The sequence below is a fragment of the Myotis yumanensis genome, unplaced genomic scaffold (assembly GCF_028538775.1).
Source record: "Myotis yumanensis isolate MYYU_CA2020_CCGP unplaced genomic scaffold, mMyoYum1.0.hap1 SCAF_3, whole genome shotgun sequence".
Lineage (NCBI taxonomy): Eukaryota > Metazoa > Chordata > Mammalia > Chiroptera > Vespertilionidae > Myotis > Myotis yumanensis.
The window spans coordinates 183,685,920-183,708,453 of NW_027223754.1; the positions used below are offsets into that span (position 1 = coordinate 183,685,920).

The 22,534-nt window shown below is 40.2% G+C and overlaps 1 protein-coding gene across 3 annotated transcripts in view; it reads right to left on the minus strand.

The window, feature by feature from the left end:
• Positions 1-22,534, minus strand: part of PDE3A (phosphodiesterase 3A) — a 253,482-nt gene that overhangs the window by 176,274 nt on the left and 54,674 nt on the right. The gene's annotated exons all lie outside the window — the stretch shown is intronic.

The following is a 22,534-nucleotide window of genomic DNA, read 5'->3' on the forward strand; positions in this document are numbered from 1 at the left end:
ACCAGAGTTAAGTTAGGGTTTTTCAAAATGCTGAAACGCCGAGCTCAAAAGGTTCGCCATCACTGTTATATATGTCCATAATTTGTTGTCAAGTTAATGATATTCTTAATCTTGCAGCAACGTGTAGGAAATAGTGACTGATGCATAAAGTCGATGAATTTCAATAGAATAGAAATTTATCTGATGGACTAGACCAGGGGTCCTCAAACTACGGCCCGCGGGCCACATGCAAATACAAATACTGTATTTGTTCTCGTTTTGTTTTTTTACTTCAAAATAAGATATGTGCAGTGTGCATAGGAATTTGTTCATAGTTTTTTTTTTTTAAACTATAGTCCGGCCTTCCAACTGTCTGAGGGACAGTGAACTGGCCCCCTGTTTAAAAAGTTTGAGGACCCCTGGACTAGACTCCTCAGAATATAAATGGGCTGATGAAAAACAGTACCACCAACTGGTTTTGTTTGTTTCTGTGTTTTGGCAAGAGCTCGTCAGTTTAAGAAGTGTGACTACTTGTTGTTTATGTGTGTTCATTGCCAGGAAGGAAAAGTGGGCAGTGTAAATCTCTATCAGGAAAAGGACATTATTTAATGCACATGGAAAACTAATATCAATGATGGAGAGGTTGGGATCTGCTAGGCAAGGGGGGATAGGGAAAGTGGGACATAAATAAAAACTCAGCCACAGATCCCTTAAACTAATAAATACTTGATAAATACGTGCTGGTTCATTTTACAACAGGAAGGAACGAAATTACAAGATGCGTCATCTTTTTCTTTTTTTTTCATCTTTAATTTCTTTATTGGTTAAGGTAATCCAAATGTGTCCTCATTCCCCCATTAACCCCCAACTTCCTAGATGTGTCATCATTGAAACCTCCTCTACATGACCACACCACTGAAAAAAGGAACTTAATTTTCATGGACTATGTAATTTTAAAACCCCTTGTCCTGTTACATAAACCAATATTGTAAGGTTCTCCCTCCTTCTTTCCCTTCTCTCATATTGCCACAAAGAAGCTAACAGAATAATCTTTTAAAGGTACAGAAGCTGGCAAATACAAATCAGTTGTTCTATTGATAGGTTTTGGAAATTCAAACATTCAGGGGGAGTTCTGAACAATGGACAAATTTTCTGAGAGGCAGAAAAATGATGTTCCATAAGAAAATCTGCTAAATGAATAAAGCAGGCCAACAATTAAGACCAATTTCTCCTTTAAAAAATATATTTTATTTTCATGGAACAGTTTATTTTATGATTTCTATATTTACTATTTTATTTATGGTGATACATCTCTTGATAATTTTCAGCACAATTACTCTGAGGCAAAGGTAAGCTAAGAGGTTTACTCAGACCTATTTAAGTCCCATAAAAATTGAAAGAAGGTATTATTGTTGTGTGATATAAACAAAACACAGGAAAAAAGCAATTACTGGTCAAATTTTTCGATCAGATACTGCTTTTAGATTTCCTTACTTTATGTCTGTATATTTGATCACACTGAATAATCACTATTCACCCAAAAAATAATAATATTTCCTAAGAAGCTTATATCAGCAAATAATTCTAGTATAATTCTATTTTTAACTTCTCCTCTCACCCACATTCTCTTACATACCTATGCAGGTAGTCAAGTTCCTATATCCATGTTAGGGGGAGAATCACAGTGATACAGGTTAGATATATCCACAATAGGATAGAGTAAGATTTGTCTCCAAGACTAGATTTATATTAAATGTGCCTCAAATAAATTTCTACATAACTTATTCTTGCCAAAGGAAATTTAAAAACAGCAATTAGTGTTGAAAAGTGCTGACAACTGAAAATAGACCCAAGAAGAGTAAATATTAAGAAGATTTTTTAATAAAATTCAATACACCTATAAAATAGTGATTCAATGTGAAATTTTGACTCATTCAAACTCTGCTCATTGCCTATGAGAAATTCTGAGTGGCAATCATAGCCTCCTTCATCAAATAAGAGGATGCTTCAAACATCTACACTAATAAAAGAGAAACATGGTAATTAGCGTACGACCGCTACCCTTCCCATTGGCTAATCAGCATATCCTTATGCAAATTAACTGTCAGCCAAGATGGCGGCCGGCAGCCAGGCAGCTGGAAGTGAACATGAGGCCTGCTTGCTCCAGTGACGGCGGACTCCAACGTTCCCCGCCTGACTTGCCGGCCTCTGAGTTGCAACTCTAAGCAACTATGTACTATGTTGCAAATGTAGAAGCTAAACAAAACCCCAGAAACCAGCTTTCAGCCTGCCGGGATCTCAGAGCTGAAGTTATACATTGTTTCAATTATAGCAGGGCAAACAAACCAGATACCAAGCCTCAGAGCTAGAGCCAGAGCTAAAGCTGGCCCAGAATAAAATAAAAAAAAAGAGGAAAAAGAAGGAGCGGTTGGGAGCTTCAGTCAACAACCGCCAGCCTGAAAGCAGCCCTCAGCCCCTCACCCAGACTGGCCAGGCACCCCAGTGGGGACCCCCACCCTGAAGGGTGTGTGACCAGCTGCAAACAGCCATCATCCCCTCATCCAGGCTGGCCAGGCACCCCAGTGGGGACCCCCACCCTGATCCAGGATACCCTTCAGGGCAAACCAGCCAGCCCTCAAGCCTCTATCCTATATAGTAAAAGGGTAATATGCCTCCCAGCACCGGGATCAGAGTGACGGGGGCAGCGCCCAAACCCCCTGATCACCCTGCGGCTCTGTGTGTGACAGGGGGCGGGGCCACAACCTCCCTATCCGCCCTGCTCTGTTCGTGACAGGGAAAGGCGCCCCAAGCCCCTGATGGGCCCTGCTCTGTGTGTGACAGGATGCGGCGTCCCAACCCCCCCCCCCCCCCCCACGGGCCCTGCTCTGTGTGTGACGGGGTAGAGCCATTACCTCCCCATCGGCCCTGCCCTGAGTGTGACAGTGGCAGCGCCACAACCCCCTGATCGGCCCTGTTCTGTGGGTGATAGAGGGCAGTGCCCCAACCCCCTGATCCGCCCTGCTCTGTGTGTGACAGGGGGCGGTGCCCTAACTCCCCTATCGGCCCTACTCTGTGCGTGACAGGGGGGAGCTCCCCAACCCCCTGATGGGCCCTGCTCTGTGCGTGACAGTGGGCAGCGCCCCAACCCCGATTGGCCCTGCTCTGTGCGTGACAGGGGGTGGCGCTGCAACCTCCCCATCGACCCTGCCTTGAGTGTGACAGGAGGCGGTGCCCCAACCCCCCAATCAGCCCCACCCTGAGTGTGACTGAGGGTGGCATCACAACCTCCCAATCCGGCCTGCTCTGTGCATGACAGGGGGCAGTGCCCCAACTCCCCAGTCAGCCCTGCTCTGAGCCCGACCAGGGGCTGCACCTAGGGATTGGGCCTGCCCTCTGCCACCCAGGAGCAGGCCTAAGCCAGCAGGTCGTTATCTCCTGAGGGGTCCCAGACTGCAGGAGGGCACAGGCCGGGCTGGGGGACTCCCCCTCTCCCCCCCCCACCCCAGTGCACAAATTTTTGTGCACCAGGCCTCTAGTCCAATATAATAAAAGGCTAATATGCAAATCAACCAAACAGCAGAACGACCGGTTGCTATGATGTTCACTGACCACCAGGGGGCAGACACTCAACGCAGGAGCTGCCCCCTGGTGGTCAGTGTGCTCCCACAGGGGAAGCACTGCTCACCCAGAAGCTGGGCTCACGGCTGGCGAGTGCACCGGCAGTGGTAAGAGCCTCTCCCACCTCCATGGCAGTGCTAAGGATGTCTGTCAGTAGGACATCCCCCGAGGGCTCCCAGACTGTGAGATGGCTGAGGGACCCCTTCCCCCCGAGTGCATAAATTTCGTGCACCGGGCCTCAAGTGATATGTAATCCAAGGATAACTCAACCTATTTGCTGTGACACTGCCGTTTTCTATGACACAATCAATGGACAAGATGGTTTTGATCCATGCTTTTGTTCCCCAGCCACTAAGTGCTTACATTTATTGAGTTAAGTTTAAGCATATGTTTTAAATTCAGTGTTTTAAGCTGACATGCTGATTTCAAAGGACACATAATCATATTTTAAGGATTTTTATAAGATTTCCAAACTGCTAGATTTGACTACAGTTTTACAAACTGCTAATGAACATAAATTTCAAAAGAATTGACCCACGATTTCTCATATTTAACATCCAGCAGTGCTGTTGACTAAATATTTACATTTGTCCTCCACATGGGAAGATTGCACTCCCCTGGACATTTAGTGAGGCCACGTGAGGTCAATGAAATGTATTCACACAAGTGTCATGCATTACCCACTGGGTAGAAGGTGCTCAGAGCCAGTGTGTGATTTAACATGTTCTCTTCCCCTGCTCAGGTGACTGGGGAAGCATGTGTCAAATGGAGCTTCCTTCAGAAATAACTGTGATATGCCCAGTCTTCCTGCCACGCCACATGGGAAATAACAGGAAAATCCTCTTTGTAATAAGCCATTAATATTTTTGTGTGGCTGTTGTTATTGCAGCCTAACTTAGCCTTAAAAGTCTCACTAAGTCCTTTGGAGGTTTCTAGAAGATTCTTGAGTAACTCGATTACTACATATACCTGGTTGTGATTGTAAGGCTCACACTGAAAATTTGAATAAAAGAAAAGAATTTTTAAAGCCATTTTAATATGGAATGTGTCAACAGTTAAATTCCATTTGCATGTCTGGAAATAAATTTGAAATTTTATGTGAACTATGGATGAAAAGGGGTATGGTAATAAATAATGAATTCCTGAGTAGGTCCTGGTGAGTTATCATACCATAGGCCTATAACTTCTTTAGTGAGAGGTTTTTAAAGCCAGCCCTGTCCATTGTCCTTGTGAATCTAGGTTAACACATCTTTGAATTGCCAGAAGTAATACCCCTCAAAGGCATAACCACCCTCAAGAGAGCACATAATCTTAACTATCCTATAATGCAATCCCCACCTTGGTTTCTCCCACTTCATGTAGTTTCCCTTATGTTCTCTTCTTAATTTCAAACGCATAGAAGAAACTGCAAAACTATTATTCTCCAGAGCATTTGAGATTTTGCTTCTGGGAAATTGTCATCAGTTTGGGCTCAAATGAACTCTTAAAAAATTCTCTACAGGTTTGGATGTTTCTACGTTGTAGAACAAAAGGGTCAACAAGTGGTTCAATAAGTAACAATAAATAAGAAAGGTGAAAGGGAATGGGGATCCAGGGGTGCAAAAAAGTCCTCAAGATGGACACACTAATCTAGGGAAGGTAGAAGAATGAGAAGATAAAGGGGATTTAAGAGAATGGAAAATAGTTCCAAAAGAAGCTATGGAGCTTGGCAGGGCCTGTACACCATGGGAAGGAGGAGGACATGTGCTATAGACCCTTAACTTTGCAAGGTTGTAAGTAGCTACACTATACAATCAGATCTATAGTCCTTAAAGGTTTCTCTCTGTAGTTTGAAGGCAGGTTGAAGAGAGGAATGAGTGGGAATAGGAGGGTGAAATGAAACAAAAAGAGTAATTGGGAGGAACACACTACTCATCCTGCACCAAAACATCCCATGAGTGACCACAGCTTATGGAATGAAATGTACATCATTCTCTAGAGTCTATAGGATTATAGGTCTTCCAACATCAAGATAGAGAGGCTAGTGTCAAGGCCCCAATCTCTGGCTACAAGTTCAACTTCTGACAGATACTTGTATTGATGCCCTGATTCTTTATCCATACATTCTATTTGTTGATCTATCATGAAGATTTAAATAAAATAATAAATGTGAAGTTGTTACTGGAGGAAAATGTGCCTTGTCTCCCCTTGCTGCTAGTGGGGATGGGGTCCTTGTGATATCCCGAGAAAAATAATTTTCTGAGACTCACACAGGAGGACGCAGGATATTTCCATGGAATTACATCCCTGCGTTTCCAAAGTCTCATTTTCCTGAGTCCAATCATAGAAGACGTGTAGCTGGGGTTTCAAGAGAGCTAAAATCAGACCCTGTTGCAGCAGGGTCTAATGCAGCACCTAGCTAGCTACAGTCCATCAGCCCATTGTGTGTGGGGTCCAAATGGAGAATGCCAGGGAACAAGAGAGCACACCCCGAGCAACAAGAGTCCCAAGGGCCCCAAAAGCAAAAGAGAGAGAACTTCTTTGTTTAGAGGGTTATATATTCAAAATGTTAGCACCTTTGCAGTGACCACACTCATTCTGTCACATGACTTCTGTTCCCTATGAGTGGCAGTGAGCACCTTCTCTAGTCACCCTAACTTTTCTGGGCATGCATCTATCTTCCCTTCATTGGATCCCTCCCCCAGTGTTTTGCAGGGAAGGTGGCTTTCCTTTTGCTCCTTTCTTATCCTATATAATAAAGAGCTAATATGCAAATGGTCATCACACTCTTGCGCCGGGGCCAGGGGACCTGAGGCCACGCCCCCCGTTCCCAGGGGCCAGGGGACCTGAGGCTGTGCCCCCCGCCCTGCAGGGCTTGACGGGGGTGGGGCCGGCCAGGTCTGGGTCTTGCGCGATTTCGATGCACACGCAGGTGGGTGAGGACTTGACTCTGGGTCCTGCGGCTCACCCCAGACTCTGACAGGAGAGAGATTTTCATATACATTTTACTAATTTTCTTTCATCTCTGACACTTCTATTATAGAGAAAGGGCAACTAACAATATTAAAATATTTCCTCTAATTAATTCCCTTTTAATGTGCACAAATTTCATGCACTGAGCCACTAGTTATTAATAACTACCTAATTACAATGGTAGCAAAATGCTTATTTTAGTAAAGTATCTGGCTCTTAGTAAGGGTTAACTAGTTAATCTAGTGCATTCTATGACCCATAGCATAAGTAAGCCATTATCTTTTCATACTACATTTTTTTTATTCTTCCTCAACTAAGGATGTTGCCTTTGATTGATCTTTCCCTAGTCTCCACCTGCTCAAATTCCACTCACCCTTCAGGATCCAGCTCAAATGACATATACTCCACAACGACTTTTCTGAATGCTCCCCACCACTCAGGAAGTAATACCTTCCAATTCTGAACTATAAGGTATTTTCTAACTGTTTCACAGCACTTGGTTATAAATTATCTATGGGATAAAAAATAAAAATAAAGCTCATTCTTCTCAACTGTACTATATTTTCCTTAGTCAGTGTTACTTCTTATCTATCCATGTATATTTCCAACAGTACTTCCTTAAAATGCCTTGAATATACTGATCTTCATTGTTGAATAATTTAAGACATTAGATCCAATTCTAACATATAAACTGATAAAATATATAATCCTATATAATAAAAGGCTAATATGCAAATAGACCTAATGCCAGAACGACCAGTCGCTATGATGTGCACTGACCACCAGAGAGCAGACACTCAATGTAGGAGCTGCCCCCTGGTGTTCAGTGCGCTCCCACAGGGGGAGCACTGCTCAGCCAAAAGTTGGGCTCACAGCTGGTGAGTGCAGTGGTGGTGGCGGAAGCCTCTCCCGCCTCCACGGCAGCACTAAGGATGTCTGACTAATGGCTTAGGCCCTCTCCCCACAGGGAACAGGCCTAAGCTGTCAGTCAGACATCCCCTGTGGGCTCCCGGACTGTGAGAGGGCACAAATCAGGCTGAGGGACCCTCGTGAGTACATGAATTTCGTGCACCGGGCTTCTAGTATGTAATATTTTTATTCATAAGGTGCAGAAACATCTATTTCACAAAACTGGACATGTTCTCTTCCTTTTATCTATAAATAATCAAAGATTAGATAGGTCAAATGACTTTTCTCAAATCCCATGACATGTTGATGAAAAATCCTAAAAGAAAATTTATAATCTGATTTTTTTAAAAAGCTTAGCTCCTGTATCCAGCAGCAGAAAGAGGGGGAAAAAAAACACCTAATCTTCCACAACTGGTCAGATAGCATTCTTCACTCCCATAACCATAAAGATGTCCCCAGGCAGACAGGTATCCTTGTAAACACATGGCCATTGGAAAACACTTTGCTTTTCATTCAGATTCCACCAACAAGTAAACCTAGCATTTCCTGATGCCCTTTGTCTTGGCTGTAGTAAAAAGCATGCATGCAAGAAGTTGTGTAAGTGAGAGGACTTATTAAGAGATAAATTTGCTCTTGAAAAGAAACCCTCCCAGTAGTCTGATCATTGTAGCCTGAAAAACTTAGGGCCCAGCCCAGGTTTCTTTGACTAAGTGATCAAATAAAATTCGAAGGTCCTTAGGAACAGTTCTTGCTTAACCACCTGACTGTAACTTTTCTGAAACAGACTTTGACCTTTAATCTCTACTCCATGAATTTTTTTTAGTCAGTCGAGAGCAGCCTGTAGGATAATGGAGCTACCCTACCAATTTCTTTTTCATTATATATAAATTACTATGGAATTAAAATCTTTTGGAGGGAAAAACTTAAAAATGAAATCCTAGAACATAAATACCAAGCAGTATCATACACAGAATTCATCACTTTAACTTTTCATTCTTTACTACAAATGTTAACTAATACATTTTTATTAGGTAAATATTACTGTAAAAATTGAATGATTAAGTGATGATAGAAATAATTTTTGCTTTCATAAATGTAAAGAATCAATACTGTGGGTATAATAAAACTTCAAGTTTCTCCTTTTTCTATTGACTAGAAGATAAATTGATAAAAATAGATGAAATTCATATTAGATGTCATGTATAAATGTTAGGATAAAAATAAATGAGTATTTTTCCAATTTTGTCTTAATCTCTCTCAACAATTAAATCTTACTGCTTTCAACCCTTTCCTTCCAAAATTACCTGAGATGGATGAGAGACTTTTAAAGTCTTATTTTCATTTTATAGGCATTATAGAAAAATTGCATTCTGAAACTAAGTGAAGTTTTCAATTTTTGTAATTCTCAAGCTGACATAAAGACAGAACATACTAGGCAACAAGAGAATCCAAGAATCAGGAGTCTGGCTCAGTGATTAAAAGCAGTTACTGCACGGGAAGCAAGGCACAACATCGCTGGCCTATGGCTGTGTTGCAGGAAGCATGCTATCTCAGAGCATCCATATCTTCTGAAGATATGACAGCAGCTAAATTACCCCAACATTTCTACAGTATAGTATGTGTCTCAATGCACACCATATTTTTTCCACTCTATATTTTGCATTTTTTTAAATGAATGACTTTTGAGCCACATCTTCTTATATCACTAACGTGCTAAGTGCAATGTCAACATCTGAGAATAATTATTTCTGTGTATTCACATAACCTTGGAATGCTGAGAACTGTATTTGGCTTAAGACACACATAGCAGTCATGACAACTCCGCCTTAACATTATATACAGCAGGCTTCTTTAAGAGAGAAAATATTATGTGGTAAAGCTTTACTCAAAAGCTGGTTGTGCTGAAGATAAATTGGAAGTTTAGGAGGCTGGACACCAGTGAATAGTTAGGAGCTTCCTTAAAAGAGGACTAAGTGGAACTTGATGAACGATGAAGAAAATGAACCTAATTCTTCCCAGAGACATTCTCTACATCCAAGAATAGGAAGCCTTCATTACTAGCTGGAATCCATTATAGGAAGTCAAGAAAAGTTTCAATGTTAGCAATATCCTTGTAGAGGCCGGCCTGCTCAGGAAGACAATTATAATGAACTTGAAAATTCGTGCAAGAGTAGGCCTTCCTTCCCCCGGCTGCTGGCATCGACTTCCCTCCAGCACCCCGGATCCAGGCTGGCTTCCCTCGGGCCGCCTGCAGGCACCTGCGACCCAGGCTGGCTTCCCTCCGGCCCTGGCTTTGTCAGGAAGGACGTCCAGAATGATGTCCGGAAGACGTCTGGTCTAATTAGCATATTACCATTTTATTATTATAGATTACTTGATTTGATTGGTGGTATTACTGGGGAAAGCATTTTTTTTTTTTTTGTACATAAAAAGTGGACTAGCTAATCCGGGGGGGGGGTAGTAAATCAACAACATAGTGCTAACCTTCAATTCAGCATATTTCCAACTTTTGAGCCATGGTCAAAAGGAAATTCAACATGATAAAATGTACACTGCGTGAGTATAAGTGTCTGCTTTCTCTGTAGGCCATCACCTAAAATATTGCAAGCATGCAGTATGGACACATTACTCACACAACACTATCAATTTTTGTTTGTAGAGTCCATACTCAAAGGGATTACACAGCATTTAGCTCCAAAAATACCTTAAATTTTACCCAGAACCCATGGCAGGCATGGGGAAGAAGGGGGGGAACAGAGGAGAAAAAGGAGTAAAGTCACAACTCCTAGAATTACAGAGAAAGAAAAATTAAAAATTATTTCATCTATCCTGCAAAGAAAAGCTAAACCTTGGTAAGGCTGGAGGAGAGTTGCTTTGCAATCACATAGAAAAGGTTTGAGTATTAGATACAGAATCTGAAAAAGTAGTTCTTGTTTTCAAATATGCATGTGATCTTCATGGAGAATTTAAGCCACTCTTGGTCTCAATTGACTCCCTTTTCCCCTGTATAATACAATAAGATCTTTTTGACAGAATACCCTGAGCGCCTGAGGATATGTGCCTCATGGAACTCAGAACAGGCAGAATAAAGCAGCCCTTACTGTCCTCAGAGAGCAAAGGTGACCAGAACCAGAATCCCAGAGATGAAATCATATATATCTCTTGATAAATTCCCAGTTCCTCTGACTAAATATTTCCCTCAATCCCAGACATTATAACTGTCAGTCATTTTTGGTCTGTTATTCCAATATGAAAAGTCTGACTTTAGCACCATAAAAGTCTTGGGAAAAAAACATTTTTGAACACTGGTGGGCTCATGGGACTGATAATGGAATATGAACCTTTCACCCTAAAATGGTTCCTTGGGAACAGAAAGCAGCATATTTTTTTAGTATAACCCTCCTGTGCCCCTCATTCCCCCAGGTGGTGCTAAAACATTCAGCAGCTGCTGGCTGTCAGTGTTCCTGCAACATCCTGACGTCTTTGGAATGATCAGGGTAGATTTGAAAATGTCAGCCCCAGGGCTTCAGAAAATGTGCATATACTGTAATCACCTGGGGATTTGCTAAAAATGCAGATTTTAATTCAGTAATCTAGTGTGAGACCTGAATTCTGCATTTCTAGCAGCTCCCAGGTAATGCTGACCCATGAATCTTCCTTTGAGAGGCAAGGCTCTATCTACCTATTCTACCTTAATCTACGGAATCTAACTTTCATGTCACCACAAACATTCCTATGCTCCAAGAATCATTATCATGCCCAATACCAGAAATAAACACACACACACACACACACACACACACACACACACACACACACGGGAGAAAAATTCCGGTTTCTCTTATTTAACTTGTTTGTCCAGATCCAACATTGTATTGTATGTACCAAGAGTGGTTAAACCACCTTGGGGAGTCTACAACCTGACCATTTCTAGCTTTTTACCTACACTAGAATATAAAAACATCTATACATTTGTCATGTGGTCCTCAAATATAATTACTATTTCAGAAAAAGAGAAAACTGATTAATCAAGTTAAGCATCTTATTCATGGCATCTCATAACCAGGTGTCAGATTCAGGAATTGCACTCAAAATTTGTGACACGTCCCCTCCCCAACCAAGTCTAGGGTCTACACACTATCATGGTGCCTTGCACAATCACCCACCTTCTCCAATCACCCAGACAATTTTCTCTGTTGTTTGTTACACTATTGCTCCCTTGGTTATATAACAAACAAATAAACTATCAATGTCATATGGGGTTGCTTAGGGTTCACTATTTCAGAACATGCTGTATCCCAAATGAATTTCTTTTTAATCTGGAAGAGAAGCCTAAATTCTTCTGGATGACACATAGCTGAGTAAAAGATTTAGGATTCTCAAGATGATTCAACAACACAGAGATATTTTTGATCAATCTGAATACAAATGCTCATTACAGATCATCAGTGTTAGGAATTAAGTGAAAATGCTCCACAATCAAGAATCTCATGGTGGCTCCACAGCAACAAGGCAGGCAACTGGGATTCCCTATGACAGAGTGTGACACGAGAAGCACCGCCTGACTGTCTGTAGTCTGAGTCCAAGAGCCCTGGGCCACTTCTGCTTGGTTTTCTGCTCCACCCCAGCTCCCAGAAAAATGCCTGGTATATAGATGGTACTCCCTAAATGCTTTTTAAATCAAATCAAGCTTGGGCGTCTTATACCACTATTCAATATAATAAATATCAAACCCTGCTTAAAAGTGATACCCTCATTTCTTTCTAAGTGGGTTATTTTTCACATCAATTATGAATTACAATTTGTTTTAAAAAATCGTGGATCCTTGAGAAAACCAAAGATGCTCCCTTCTTCACCAAATGACTAAAAATTATTATTTAGTATCTGAAAGATAAAAACCCAATGCAATAAATTCCACCCTGCATCAATACCCTACAGAGTCAAACAGAGAAGGACCGTCATTGGCATGCATGTATTTCAACCCTACTGTTCACAATATTGTGGGAATCTAGTCTCTGATTTTCCTTCAGATCCTGGTTCAACCTGCATTGCATAAAAAAAGTCAAGCATAGGTTCTTCACAGCACCACGTACCTCCCTTTCTTGAACATGTGTTTGCTTTAACTGTGTCTGCCTCCCTCTGAGGACAGGGATTGTCTGCTTTTGCTGTCAGTGCATCCATTGAACCTGCCCTCTCAAGCTCCTCACCAGGTCTAGGAGTTACTAAAAAGTAGTAAATATCCTCTAAAGACAATGGTTTCTAAATACCCTCTCTGGCTCTATCCTCACCTGAGGAAAGATGAGACAAGAGGTTACTTGGTAAGTCTCTACAGAGGCACAAGACACCACACAGATTCAAAGCCTCTAGGGAATTTCACTGGAAACAAACTGTAAATTTACATCACAAATGCATGTTCCCTCCTGGTCCAAACATTTGGGGCACATGCTGTACTCATGAGGAAAAATGGCTTACAGATACTCAAGGCTATAGTAAGAGAAACAAAGTCAGCTGACATGCAGAACATGGAAAAGGTCACTTCAAAATCCGCGTCTTGATTTAAGGAATCAACTAAGATTAAGCACTTTAGTGATCTTTTAAAAGAATATCAAGGTTACACATGATTTTTGACAACGTGGGAGCCATCAGAAACACCGAGTCTAAGGAAGAACCATGCAAATTCAAGTTAAATGAGAACTGAGCTCAGAGTGGAAAACAAAACAAAACTGACCACCCAATATTTCTACAAGCAGTTCTGATTTCAAAATGGGTGAGAGTGGAGGAAGACAACTATAAAGCATTGTGAGCATCCAGGAATTTCACCTTTGCATGCCCTTTGCCCACAACCTGTGAAAACTTCAGTATCTGCAACGACTGTAAACAGAGGTCTATAAATAATGAATTTGAAGGCAAAATTGTGACAGAGAAGACATCTATTTTATCTATGTATACTCAGAAATATCTTTCCAGTAGCACATACTTTTCTCAACCTCACAAATTACAGTCTGCGTATTTCAATTTTAATTTTTGCTGTTCTTACAAATACTTATTCCTGGGGCCTGCTAGGATAGTCCTGCCTCATTCTTCATCTTATCATTTCTACACTTTGACATGAGGCCCAGAAGCACATCAGCTATCTTGTTATCCACAGAAGAAGACAAAATCAAAAGATTTCCAGGGAGAATGGAGCCAGAACCCTTTGATGAAGACAAGCCTGAGACCTTCTAGACTTCCATTTGTGGGACAAAATACTTCTGCTTTTATGATGTATATCATTTTCAATTAGGTTTTTATCCCTGTACACAAAAGCATAGTAATATATATGTTTTCATTACTTAATAACCATTCACCTAAATTTCAAGAACAATTTCAACTAGCAAATGGAGTGGTACAAAATTGAACATTGCTTTTGGAATATAATACAGGTTTTATTTAAAAAAAAGCTGTGGTTCAGATAGTAGGCTAAATAAACTAAGGAATTAGCCATCTGAATTTTTATGTTGATAGGGGAAAAGGTAAGAAGAGAAAAAAATCATTTATGTTCTTCCTTTTCTTTAAGAAATTTCCCAGCATTTTCTATATTCCCAGAAACAGTGAGACTTTGATGAAAGTTGGAAGAGTAAAATCTTCACTTTTTGTCACAGAAAAGAGTACCTTAATGTCTGGTGAACTGAGAAATTGGATAGATGCACATCTATGTAACTTTGGTTTTAGCTTTTTCATCTAATCACCTTAGGTCTTAGCTTATTCATCTATAAATAACATTTTCTAGTTCGAATGTTTCATCTGCATTGGTATATTATCACTGCTTTTTGTAAAAGATTTATGAAGGAGAAAATTCATACTCTAAATGATTGCACATTTTAAAAGTGCTTACAGATTAATACTTGAAGTCAGATCACCAATCCACTCAATCTCATTTATCTTAAATTTTTACTTTAACTTTCAGAAACTCATGAATGTTACAGCAGTTGCATGCTGCATTATTAAACTAATGTATAAAATGACCATATTTTCTTTCAAAAGGTTTATATACAACTGAAAATATAAAGCACATAGGTTATCTTTGATTTCATGATTTTGTTAGTTTGTTTTATGCTCTTCAACTATATTTAAAACACTTGAAATATAAACTAATACCATGAAAAATGTAAAGATATTATAGCTACATGTATGTCTAAAGAGCAGTGGTGTTTTGTTATACCCTTACCAGCCACACTATCTGAAAGACAGTGGCCTAACACTTAACCCATCTGATTTAAATTAATCCTCATAGCTGTTCAAATGCTCCCATTTTAGACAAAAAGTAGTTTCAGAAGAGCTAAGTAAATTATTTTAAGATCATGGAGATAGTAAAAGTTTTTCATATCCTCCATTATGTAAGAGCATCCTCATCCTCTCAAATGATCGAGGGAACTCCCCTGCCACACACACACACACACACACACACACACACACACACACACACAGCAGAATAAGATTTTAGTGAACAACAAAAAATCATCTTCTAAACCGTAATGGAGAAACTGTTTTCAGAAGTTATGATAAAACTTATTTTGGGGGGATTCATTCATTATTGCTTATTTAAGCCTAGTACCTTATATTATATTAGAGGCCCAGTGCATGAAATTCATGCACGGGTAGGGTCCCTAGGCCTGGTTGGCGATCAGGGCCAATGGGGGCCTTTTGGCTGCCAGCCAGGGCCTTCCTTCCCTGGCTGTTGGCCGCCAGCTGGGGCCTTCCATCTTTCTGCGCCACCCCCTGGTGGTCAGTGCACATCATAGCAAACAATAGAACTAACTCCCGGTCTCCAGGTTGAACTCCCGTGGGGACACTTTGCATATTAGCCTTTTATATAGATATTTAGAGCCAGACTTAGCTACACAGAGAATCTCTCTTTAGCCTCATTTTATTCAACATCCTTTATTTTCAAAAGAAAAAATCAGTCTACCTGTTTTAGATAGAATTATAGAATGGCAAACAAATATTCACATTTTTATATTAGGGTGGTAATGATAATGTTTCCTTCCAAATGAAACAATCTAAGGGAGATGTTATTATTCTCTGAAAACTAAAAGATAGAATAGAGATGTTAAAAAAATCTTCCAATGAACCCAAATAATCCAGTATTATGGCAGTAACTGCAGCACAGAAAGAGTGACTTCCCTGAGCCGAGGAGTAAGCCAGCAGCAATCCTGGATTTCCCCACTAAATGTATCCCTCTCCACAGAGCCACAGGAGAAAGAGGACATGCATATGTTATCTTCATTACAACATTTTCTTTCAAGTTCAATGAAATAGTGTATATATACATTTAAAGTAGGGAATGGTGGAAGGGACTCAGGCAGCATCCAATGCTTATATACCTAACAGGGAACTACTGATGGCAAAGCACCATATTTTAGAATAAATGCTAAATTTCTATGCAGTGATCCATTTCAATTTTGCTCACTTCCATGGTTTTGAAGTTCTTCCTCTCCAGTAAAGTGCTTTCCTTTTGCTCCCATGCTGTAAAGTAATGCACCCTTACCCTCAAAGAAAGAATTTAAAAATTGAGTAATTTATCTCCAAAACAAAATATGCAATTTTCCTTCAGACAAAAAAAAACTTATTAAAACATAGAAGCTCTGAACAGACTGTCAAAGTACAGCGGGAAGGCTGGGGATTGTTGGGGTGAGGGTAAGAGATCAACCGTAGGAATTGTATGCATGCATATAAGCATAACCAATGGACACAAGACACTGGGGGGAGGGGAGGCCAAGGGAAGATCAATGGGGAAAGAAAGGAGACATATGTACTACTATGTGTAATACTTTAAACAATCCTATCTAATAAAAGACAAAAAGGGTAATTGACTGTACCTTCACTATGCTTTCCATTGGCTAAACAGGGTGATATGCAAATTAACCACCAACCAAGATGACAGCCGGCAGCCACGCAGCTGAAGCGAGCAGGAGGCTTGCTTGCTCCAGTGATGGAGGAAGCCAATGAGCTCCGAAAGCAACAAAGTTTGAATTATAGAAGCTAAACAAACCCCAGATGCCTGCTTTCAGCAGGCCGTGGCTTCAGAGCTGGAGCAAGCAGGACAGCAACAAAGTTTCAATTATAGAAGGTAAATAAATCCCAGAATAAAAGAAAAAGAAAAAAGGAGAGGCTGGGAGCTTCAGTCACCGGCTAGCCTGAAAACAGCCCTCAGCCCCTCACCCAGGCTGGCCAGGCACCCCAGTGGGGACCCCCACCCTAAAGGGGGTGTGGCTAGCCTGAAAACAGCCATCATCCCCTCATCCAGGCTGGCCAGGCACCCCAGCTGGAACCCCACCCTGATCCAGGACACCCTTCAGGGCAAACCAGCCGGCCCCCACCCATGCACCAGGCCTCTATCCTATATAATAAAAGGGTAATATGCAAACTGACCCTAACAGCAGAAAGACTGGGAATGACTGGTCACTATGACACACACTGACCACCAGGGGGCAGACGCTCAATGCAGAAGCTGCCCTCTGGTGGTCAGTGCGCTCCCACATGGGGGAGCTTTGCTCAGCCACAAGCCAGGCTGATGGCTGCCAGTATAGCAGTGGTGGTGGGAGCCTCTCCTGCCTCCTCAGCAGCGCTAAGGATGTCTGACTGCAGCTTAGGTTTGCTCCTCGCTGGTAAGTGGACATCCCCCGAGGGCTGCAGGGCTGCCAGAGGGATGTCTTTTTGCCAGCTTAGTCCCAATCCCCCGGGGAGCAGACCTAAGCCAGAAGGTGGTCATCCCTCGAGGGGTCCCATACTGCGAGAGGGCACAGGCCGGGCTGAGGCACCCCCCCCCCCCCCCCCCAGTGCACAAATTTTTGTGCACCGGGCCTCTAGTAAAAATAAAATAAAATAAAAACCCATAGAAGCTCATTTAAGGCGTGGTGTTTATCAAGGCCAGAGGGATTATGTCAAATTATTAATATTAGCAAAAACTTCCTGGATTAAAAAAAATCTTCCTACAGGATGCAGTGTGTGAATTTGCTCTACTGGGAAACATGAGCCCTTCTTCCTCCTTAGGAAAGGTACCTCCTTGGCCGAGCAGAGAACAAGGTAAAGCGTTCATTTGTTCATTCAAAGCTTTACTGAGTGCATTTGTCTTCACAGAGGTGTCTGTGCATGTGAACTCTGATGTATTAGGAGAGACAGCAAAAGACACAAACCATAAAAGAATCTTCTCAGTATCACATTTAAATTTTAGTCATAAAAGTTTCCAATTTTATTCTTTGCATCACCTAATCATTGGTATGAATAACAACCTCTGATTTTTTCAGCAAGATCTCCCTCTTCTACTTCATAGCTTTTAAAGCAGTTTTCAGAACTTTTACCCAAGGAAGTAGATTAACCAAATTATATCAGTGTAGGGTTTACTTCAACCCATTTCCCCCAAATCAGGACGATGAGGGGTCCAAAAATCCTCTCCCTGTATTTTTGCAATCCGTCAACTAAAACACAGGTGTGTTTTCTGCTCCCTTTTAGATAATTTGAAATATTCATAAAGAAGGAATAAAAGCAGGTGTGAAGAGTAGTTTGGCAGCTAACCACACTTTCAATGAACAGGCCCTGTTACTGTTTATCTCTCAGACAGACTTGGAAATTTCCAAGACTGTAATGTAATGCCTGCCGGGCTCATTAGAGGGAGCTACAGGTAACCTAAGTTTTCTGACAAATGGTATTTAGATGAGCCACTGACAGAAAATGCAAGTGACCCAAGAATATGAATGGAGTGCGTAAAATGCCTGGAGCCATCAAAATCTTGACTCCAAAGCGCCAGGAGATCAACATATTCCCGGATGGCTAACAGCCATTTTTGTCCACTATTCTTTGTTAGTGCTGAGGCCCGGGGAGACTATCCGGGCACCCCTTCTTAGGAAAGCAGTGCTGTAAATCGCCCACTAGGATTCAGAGCACCTGGATGCTGACAGTTTCCTGGCAGCTTTGGATGCTTCTCAAACTATGCGAGATGATGCCACCAAGAGCCTGAGATAAGTTATGTAAGTGTGCACAGGAGAAAGCCAGAGTGACATTCATACTGGGAATGGGTGGCATTAGTAGTTGAAATCCTGACATACAGGAATGATTATGAATTTCCTCCTATATTGGTAAGTAGTTCTCCTGTGTGAAATGCTTAAATATTTAGAAAACAAAATTTTAAACTAATGCCATATTTAAGTTTCCATATTTGAAATGATTTAACCAAGGTCTCCTTTCCAAGCGTTGAAATCAGACCTGGTGTTAGAGATGAAATGCTTGCATCATCTTCCAAAGCAATCAGTCTCTACCTTTTACTGGCATTTAAGCAAAAGGTCATCGTCCTAAACAGTACATAAGCTTTTCCATTAAAAAACCCCCACACAGATTCTTGGTAATAGCCAAGGAATTATATTATTTCAAAATAAATCACACTATCACTTCTCCAAAAATTGTAATAATCTTTACTCTTCTGTTTCTTTGATTTTCTTGAAGGTGAAAGTTGCCTCACTTAAAAGCAAATAACTTGAGGACTAATAAATTGTCTATGGAGTTCTGATTACCACATATGGGTATGTGAAATTATCTCATAGCCCAGCCAGTGTGGCTCAGTGATTGAGCGTCGACCCATGAACCAAGAGGTCACTGGTTCGATTCCTGATGAGGACACATGCCCAAGTTTCAAGCTCAATCCCCAGGAGGGGCATGCAGGAAGCAGCAGATCAATGATCATCGATGTTTCTATGTTTCTCTCTCTCTAAAATCATTAAAAAGTTATTTAAAAAAATTATCTCATTATTTTAGCAGAACTTTAACAAACAGCTTAAAATATTGAGATGATTTAAATAATTGCTTCCTTTTACTCTCTCAAGATAAGTTGTGTTATATTTATATTTAATCCTGCACTATGCACTATGCTAAGTTCTTTCATACACTATCTCTGATTCTCACCAAAACATCACAACATTGACATTATAATCGGTTTACATTTTATAAACACAGAATCCAGGGCTTTGAAGGTTAAATGGCCTGCCCAAAGTCACAATTCTAGTAACTTATAGACTCAAAATTCAGTTCTGTCTCAATATAAAGCCCAAATACAAACCCACACTCTAGCCACACTAACATTTTTGCCACTCATCACGTAATCACAAACACAAACATTACCCTTGAACAATATTTGTCACTAAATTGGAGTCATAGATACTACTAATAATGATACTTCCTTCTCCAAGTTTTGAAATTTTTGTTTTATGGACTTTTTATGGCTTAAAAGATCAAAGTTTGCCACGTATTTCATTACTGCACACTGGGTCTGATCACATGACTGCCTGAGAAAAGCACTAGACCACATGACCAGGAAAGCTGGGCCATGAGCACTCCTGGCTACTATCTGTACGATTCGGGGCAAGTCTCCAAGTTCCTCTGTGACCGACATCTCTGATTTACAAATGACATCTATAATCATCCTTGAGATGTTTGCAGCTGTCTTTATGATTTTGATAGCATGCCCAACACTTCACAAAACTGCACTCCCAGAAGCAACAATTAGAACATGTATGACTTTTTTGTTGCAGGGCTAACAGAAATGAAAAATGCGAGAGGCCCTTTCTTTGGAAGGGTAAAAAAATGGGAGAATTCAGTGGGTTATTTAGAAAAATGAAAAATGACACTAAGGCCACAATTTATGGAAAGCAATTCAGATTCTATGAGGTCATAAAATTCCAATCTGAGATCTATGTTTGATTATATTTTCAAACCACATGCAATAGATGGTCTTTTAAAGAGCAGGGTCAATACCGGTTTCTGTGATGTCAAGTGATTTGATTCTTTTCTGTTAGGGGCAAACATCTCAGAATAAAATTCCAGAAAGGTTATTTTGGCTTCAAATATTATAATGAACTTTGAAAGACAATGAAACAAAGCCTAAGTTAAATATATATTTCATTTTTAAATATATTTAATATGTGTAAGCACAGAGCACCTGAGAGGAGTTCCTCTTATTAAGTGCCATTCTACAAATATGTTTTCTTGAGAAAGCAACACCAGCAAACAGTTAAATACCACATGCTACAAGTCATGGAAAACAGAGTTTAACTACAGTTCACATAAGACTGAGAGCTCAAAAGAAGGTTATTTTGAAAATGCACCCAAATAAATTTTAAAACAGTTGGGGGCATTTTGTAGTTCAAGCTTACAACTATACGGCAAAATATGCAGTAGATGTTGGCATTTGAGTGACTGGTGGGTGCCAGAAAAACATAAAGAATTAGAGTCTAGGATATATGGAATGAATTTGATTCTTCTGTATTTGAAACAAAATGAGAAACTGAAATAATGGACATAGAAAAAAATCAACAATAACAACTACAAAAAGTAAATACACTCTTTCCAATGGTCAAATCTAAATATATTCACTTTCTCTTTTATAACCCCTCTCTCCCAAAGTGTTTTGCATGTAGTAGGTGCTCAGTAAAGTGTTCATTCAGTAATCCCTATCTTTGCATTTGAAGTGAACCCATTGCATTAGTTAGGATAGAGAGTCTTCTCACCTACACAGTGGTTCTCAACCTGTGGGTCGCGACCCCTTTGGCAGTCGAACGACCCTTTCATAGGGGTCGCCTAAGACCATCCTGCATATCAGATATTGACATTACGATTCATAACAGTAGCAACATTACAGTTATGAAGTAGCAACGAAAATAATTTTATGATTGGGTCACAACATGAGGAACTGTAGTTAAAGGGCCAGAAGGTTGAGAACCACTGTGCCTACAGGGTTAGTTGGCTAAAAATTGTTCTTGGATTGAGAAAGTGCTTCTAAGACACAAATGTGAACAATACAATATGTATAACTAAACAGTCTTCCATTCAAAATATTCTTTACCTCAGAAGGCTCATAGCTCTAGTCTCTAAAATTTTTAATAATTTTTTTAAAAGGGCTATAAGTTGCAATACTCTACTGAAGGACAGTTTTAGACAAGAGTCAAAAGAAAGATAAAACAATGTTAAAAAGTAACCATTTGAAGAAAAAAAGAAAGAAATCATAAGTCAAACTATGTCTGCTATTTTTTTTATCTATATTCATCAAAGGCAATATTAAGCAATAAACCTTAACTATACTCAAAACCATTACTTAATGACATGCTAATTCATATCAACTAAAATTCACATGGCAGAATTATAAGAGGGTAGGAAATGGAAAGGTTCATAACATCAATGCTATTTAGAGTTAACAGATTCCACAAAATCCCAGTTATAATATTTCCCCAATAATCTTTATTTTTATAGATACTATTATATTAATATAAGTTTTTTAAAGAAAATATCCCAGTAATAAAACCCCTTTTGATGGAATTCATTCAAATACTTTTGAAGTACAGGAACAGAGAAAACAATTTGCACTTTAAACCGTTGGATGCACAATAACCTCACTACTACTGCACATGCCTGGTCCTCTGAACATCAAAAAAATAAATGAAAAACTAAAACCTCCAAAATTTACAGATTGCAATTAATATACATATTAATTACATCCCTCTTTAATCTCACCCATATTAAACATAAAATATGTACCGAAATTGAAATAATAAACATCCAAACAGGAGAGTTTGATTCGTGGTGTTTCTTCATAATTTAACAGATTACAACAGAAAGCAAAAGTTCAGTATGGAGGACCTGAACTAGACAGTCCATCACCACCTGGTGGTCAGTGCACATCTAACTCCCGGTAGGTTGAACTCCCATCAGTGGGGACAATTTGCATATTAGCCTTTTATGATATAGGGCAGTGATGGCGAACCTTTTGAGCTCGGCATGTCAGCATTTTGAAAAACCCTAACTTAACTCTGGTGCCATGTCACATATAGAAATTTTTTGATATTTACAACCATAGTAAAACAAAGATTTCTATTTTTGATATTCATTTTATATATTTAAATGCCATTTAACAAAGAAAAATCAACCAAAAAAATGAGTTCGCGTGTCACCTCTGACACACTTGTCATAGGTTCGCCATCACTGATATAGGGTATTTGTTTACATAAAAAATTCTTAATAACTAACTAAGCCTATGTTAGAAGAATTTGTGAAA